This window comes from Rattus rattus, chromosome 1, assembly GCF_011064425.1.
Source record: "Rattus rattus isolate New Zealand chromosome 1, Rrattus_CSIRO_v1, whole genome shotgun sequence".
Lineage (NCBI taxonomy): Eukaryota > Metazoa > Chordata > Mammalia > Rodentia > Muridae > Rattus > Rattus rattus.
In genome coordinates this window covers 5,296,123-5,302,122 of record NC_046154.1, presented here as the reverse complement: position 1 = coordinate 5,302,122, position 6,000 = coordinate 5,296,123, and the positions used below count along the sequence as shown (strand labels likewise).

The 6,000-nt window shown below is 47.0% G+C and overlaps 1 protein-coding gene across 1 annotated transcript in view; it reads left to right on the top strand.

Moving 5' to 3' along the window:
* The first annotated feature begins 869 nt into the window (after positions 1-869).
* Cfap74 (cilia and flagella associated protein 74) overlaps positions 870-6,000 on the top strand; it is a 64,304-nt gene continuing 59,173 nt past the window's right edge. The window contains exon 1 of the mRNA XM_032893404.1: positions 870-1,016. The gene's annotated coding sequence lies outside the window, so the exon portion shown is untranslated. The remainder of the gene's footprint in view (positions 1,017-6,000) is intronic.

Genomic DNA, 6,000 nt, shown 5'->3' with positions numbered 1-6,000 from the left:
CCACACACACACACACACACACACACACACACACACACACACACACACTTATACAGTATTGCAGTAATATTTCTCAGGCTTACAATTCTGAGAGACAAAGTATCTGAAGGGAGTGCAGAGGTACCCGCACCAATCTCCACTAACATTTCCACAGCCTCGGTGTTTTTGGAGGACTTCTTGACGCTGAAGGTTCTCCATCTCCAAAATCCTGAGGAAAGGGGACTTGCCCTGTCCACTGTTGAGCCCACCTCCTGCCCTGACTGGTCACAACGCCAGCCTAAACGACCAAACACAACCCAGAGAGTCCTGTGGGTTATACAGAGGAGTCAAATGTCACCACCTAGAGGACAGAACACGGTCTGCACAGGACCTGAGAAAGCCGGAATCCAGATTCAAGAGACGCAGGAGATTCCAACTTTTATGTAATGGTCTTTTAAGTTAGTAGTTGACCCCCAAGCTTCAGCTGGCTTCAGTCAAGCAATCAATCATCTGCCCCAGTCTCCAGGAGAATCCTAGGGGCAACAGTCACCTCCGACTCAGCCCTCGCGACGCTCCCAAGCCCTCCCAAGTCCTCCCCCGCTACCACTCCCCACCCCACCGGCTGCTGCACTACGCCTGCGCAGCCACAGCCCTGCCCGCCAACCCTACACAGCCTTCCGTTGCCATGGAGCTGCGCGTCCAAACTACGCAGCCTCAGACCCACTGTGGCTGAGGGGCAGTCGGGCAGTTAAGAGGCTAAGGAACTGATCCTGTGGGGCCAGTGCTGAGGAACCGTGGCCGAGGATCTGTTTCTGGGGGTTGGGGGGGCGACCCTGTTGCGGGACCACTGTCTAGGGGTCATTTGTGAGGGGTCGTTGCTAAGGGGGAGGTCTCTAGGAACCATTTTTGAGGGGCTGTTGCTGAGAGACCTCCACCGAGGAGCCGTTCCTGAGGGGGTTTGCCCACAGTCCAGCCCATTCCTGGGGGACTTTGCTGAAATCTCATCGCTGAGGAACATCACTGGACTGGCCAGAGAGGTGGGTACTGGTGAGGAGTTCGGCTGGGAGTTACATTGAGGATGCTCTGAACACGGTTGGCGTCTCTGCACGCGTGGCCGTGAATCACGTGGTTACCACAGCATAGGAAGAGGCAGAGTCAACGCTGCTGGTGAAGCGTCAGGCATCAGTCTGAGAGGTGCAAGTAGGCGTCACATCCCGCTCTTGCAGCCTGGTTTTAAATACAGAACCCTCATTGCAAGTGGATAGGCCTCCTTAGCTTGATTTTCCATAAAATGATTCCTATATCTGGGTAAGGATGCTTAGCAAAATACTCCTGTGGGCCAAGTACCGCACTAGGTGGTGAGTGGACTGCTCAGGTATTCACTGATGGATATTCTCTTCAGACACATGATGCCTAACTTGTGTACACTTTAAGGAGTGATTTTCAAACAATCATCCAAAGCCCACCCTAGACAATAAATAGAATCTCATTTTTACCCATAACACAGTACCCTCCTCTTCTGGCTATGAACAAACCCATGATTCTCACTCCTACTTCTACAATAGTTTAAATGGTTTTTGGGACCTGACTATCCTGAAACTTGTTCTGCAGACCAGGCTGTCCTCAAACTCAGAGATCTGCTGCCTCCCGAATGCTGGGACTAGAAGTCCTGGTGCCACCACACCCAGCTTGAAGCCCTGTCTTTATTTTTATTTAAAAAAAAAAACCATTTATTTATTTATTATGTATACATCATACAGCTTTCTGCCTGCATGTATGCAACTACAGGCCAGGAGAGGGCACCAGACCTGATTACAGATGGTTGTGAGCCACCATGTGGTTGCTGGGAATTGAACTCAGGACCTCTGGAAGAGCAGACAGTGCTCTTAACCTCTGAGCCATCTCTCCATCCCCAAGCCCTGTCTTTAAAACAAATAAGATCAATTTAATAAAGATGGAGGGAAAAAAACAATTGAAATGTAAATAAGAAATACCCAATTTAATAAAGATAGAGGGAAAAAACAAATAAGACAAGCTTCAAGACTGACAGAATACATTTCAGTTATGTAAAGAATACAGGTTGAGCCACTTTGTTATGACAACCCTGGAAAACTACTGTGACAAGTAAGAGTTTCTGCAGCCTTCGCTAAGGAGAGGGTCATCCTCTCAGAAGAAAAGTTAAAGCAGGCAGTACAGTGGCCCCAGAGATTCCAACGTTTCCAGTCCTCCGAACCAGTTAAAATATGGCTAGGAGGACCTGAGGTGGCTCATGGCTCATCGGCTTCCTTTGAAATGGAAGAATTATCTTGGGTCTTCTCAGTGGAAGAGGGAGGTAGGAGAGAGATCATCGGAGGCTACGGCAGGACTGGCTCAGCTGACACTGCAGCTTTGAACATGTTGACAAAGGTGGCTCTAGACAGAAGGGAAAGGCCAGGAAAGTAGACACACCCTCTCTGGCTTCCAAGAAGGTGCACACAGCCCTGCTGCTGCAGAACAACCCACTCCTGATTTATAAGGACGAGCCTCTAGGTGCCGTGAGACTGAAAAGAAGAGAAAGACAAATCTAGGCTTATACCAAGCGCGGTTTACTGCCAGGCTTTGGGGGACAGGAGCTTATAAGTGTGGGCCCGAATGGCAGCAGACCAGATAGAACCCGAGTGTGGGTCAAAAACTTTGGGTCAATTTGTGGAGTAGAGCGAAGATCCAAACTTGCTGGGTGGCAATGGCGCACGCCTTTAATCCCAGCACTCGGGAAGCAGAGCAAGGCCATCTCTGTGAGTTAGAGGCCAGCCTGGTCTACAGAGTGAGGGATGGGGTTAAACAGAAACCCTACCTCAAAATAAAACCAGAGCAAACTCAATCGTTCTGTAGTGTGCCGATGTATCTGAAAACAATTATCCGTAGTGACATTTTGGGAGTTCTGGTTTCTTTAAAAGACACAGAAATATTTAAGAATATGCTTTTGGGGGTTGCGGATTTAGCTCAGGGGTAGAGCGCTTGCCCAGCAAGCGCAAGGCCCTGGGTACGGTCCCCAGCTCTGAAAAAAAAGAAAAAGGAAAAAAAAAAAAGAATATGCTTTTGCCTTAATTCCAGGTGTGGGCTACAGGTCTACTTCAGACTGACCACCGTGGCTGACTGCGATTTGCCTCGTGCTCGAGCAGGGGTGTGATTTTGCCAGCTGCAAATGGTTTCTGTGAGTGTGTGAGTGTTTGGAAGTCTGAGGACTTTTCAGAGGGTATCATAAGTGCTAGAGCCCTGGTAGGTGGGTTATTGTTGTTGGGCTGTTGGTTGGTTACTGGTTGCCGTTGGCTGCTGTCTGTTACGGTTTGTTAAACAGCTCTACACAAAGAAGAAACAACAAGAAATTAGATATCCTGACATGAAGGTCAAGCTTGCCCCACAGAACTCAGTGCCCCTAATCAGTAGGAAGCAGTCTAATGAGAACATCACCCTCTTTCTGACCCCTGACTTTATTCAGGGATCTCTTCCCTTTCCTCTCTATCCCTCTTTCTGTCTAGTGTTAGAGGGATGAATGGGTAGAAAAAAGAACCGGGGTTGGGGATTTAGCTCAGTGGTAGAGCGCTTGCCCAGGAAGCCAAGGCCTGGGTTCGGGTCCCCAGCTCCAAAAAAGAACCAAAAAAAAAAAAAAAAAAAAAAAAAAGAACCACAAAGTAGCCAAAGATGGCTACAAATATCAAAGCTGGATACAGTGGCACACTATTGTTATCCCCAGCTCTACGGAGGTTGAGACAGGAGGATTATGGATTCAGGGCTATAATGAGATGCTGTCAAAAACGGAGAGGCTCAATTGGGAAGTCAGGGACGTCTCTGAAGCAGAATCTGGCTATAAAGTCCCATGTAAGACACCAGTGATCTCATCTGAGAAAACAAACCAGCCAGGGAGGGCTATGGGGTTGAGAACTACTGCTCTAGCACAAGATAAATTTGTACTGTTTTAAGTCACCAAATATGTGGTAATTTATTTTTTAAAAAAATAGGGAACGCAAAGAGTTTGTTCTTTTTTGTTTTTGTTTTTCCCTGCGGAATGCTCCTAATGCCCAAGCCCCAGTTCTTCTGCCTCATTCCACTCTGGAGCCTTTTTACTGTTTCGTGTGCTGTCCAGCGCCTGCTAAATCCTCGTGTTCTTGTGCTCCAAAGTCTGACAACCATGTAATGACAGGTCACTGTAGCTTTGGTGTGCAGTTCCCTGATTCCAGACCATGTTGAACAGCTTTTCATTCTTTCTTTTTCCCTTTGGTTTTCGAGACAGGGTCTCTCTGTGATGCCTGGCTGTCCCGGAACTCAATCTGTAGACCAGGCTAGCCTCAAACTCAGAGCTCCACCTGCCCCTGCCTGCCTAGTGCTGGGTAAAGGCGTGCACCTCCATCACCCTGCTCAGCCTTTCTTAGGTTATATTCAGGAGATCGTTTATCATTCAAATGAGGACGCCATTAAATAACACTGGGAGAAGAGTTGTACAGCAGGGATGTTGATGAACTGAACACTGGCGCCTGCCTGTGCTGGTAGAATGTCCTTTATTATAACGCTCCTAGCAATGAAACTTCTGCCTGACGGTCACCCTTTTAAGCTACAGGTTGTAGTTCTCCTCTGCCCCATAGCTTTTCTCCGAGTCTCTTTAGGATGTCATCTATCAGAAGTTTTAAATGCAAATATAGGTGTGACTCCAGCATTTTCTCTCATACCTGATATGCTTGGTGTCTTATTTCGGAACGCAGATGTCATAACCTGTCTTGGCCACTTCCACTGTGGTGGTTTCACTTTTCATAAACGAGCTCTTAATCCACGTGGAGCTGATTTTCCAGGAAAGGGTCCAGCTTCTTATCATGCCCACTGAAATATACCCAGCCCTACTGGAGAGCAATCAGATTTTGTACTAAGTGGCCTCAGTCCTTAGCAACCAGTTTCTAGGCCTGTTTCTCTGTGCCTGGTACCATTGTAACTTTGTAACTTTAGAATAAATACTGGTAGGACACTCAACACTCTTTCTTCTTCAATACGACTGTTCTTTGTTCTTCCACATATATTTTAAAATCCACTGGGCAAGCTTCTGATTTATTTTCCTCAATCGGACGCACACAGGTGCCGACACATGTTCAGACCCTTGCTGAGACTTGAATACAGTTTAGAGAATCTAAAATTGACTGACTATAGGATGTCTCCAGTGCCTGAACCTGAGTCTGTTTCTTTGTTTTCTTCCTTTTGCACTTTTTTTTTTTAAAGAGAAAAGTCCAGAATCACAAAAATAAGGAGAAGAGGCTGGGGAGATGGTTGAACTGTTAAGAGCATTTGTGGCTCTTGCAAAGAACTGAAGTTTAGTTCCTGGAGCCAATGTGAGGCCATTTACAACCACCTGTAACTGTAGTTGCAGGGAATATGAAACCCTCTTTGGCCTTTCAGAGAGAGAGAGAGAGAGAGAGAGAGAGAGAGAGAGAGAGAGAGAGAGAGAGAGAACACACACACACACACACACACACACACACACACACACACACACCCGTAGAAGGATACTATGAAACCTAGATTCCAACAGCAAGATCAGTGCTGTCTTACTCCTGTTACAGCTATTCCGACTGGGCTGACACATCGTGAAGATGACTGACCATACTCTGTCATCTCTCTTTGAAAACATTAGTAGACGCCTATGCACTTTCAGCCAACTCACAAAGCCATCTCAACTCTGACAAAATTAACAGTCATTTCTTCATAAAATCAACACCTGTTGCCAGTTTTCCGTAACTATCCCAAGAATCTCATTTAGGGTTGTCTGCTTGAATCAAGAACCAAACACAATCCCCACGGGCCACATGGCTGGTTTGTCTTTGGAGCCTTTGATCCGAGAGACATCCCCACCTCTCCTCTTGCTCGGTGATGATTATTCATTGAAGAAATTGGGTCATTTGATCCATTTTTACCTTTAGTATCTTTTAAATCTGTGTGTATGTGACGGAGCACGCGTGTGGTTAGAGAACAACCTGTCGGGGGCCAGTCCTATCAAGTGGG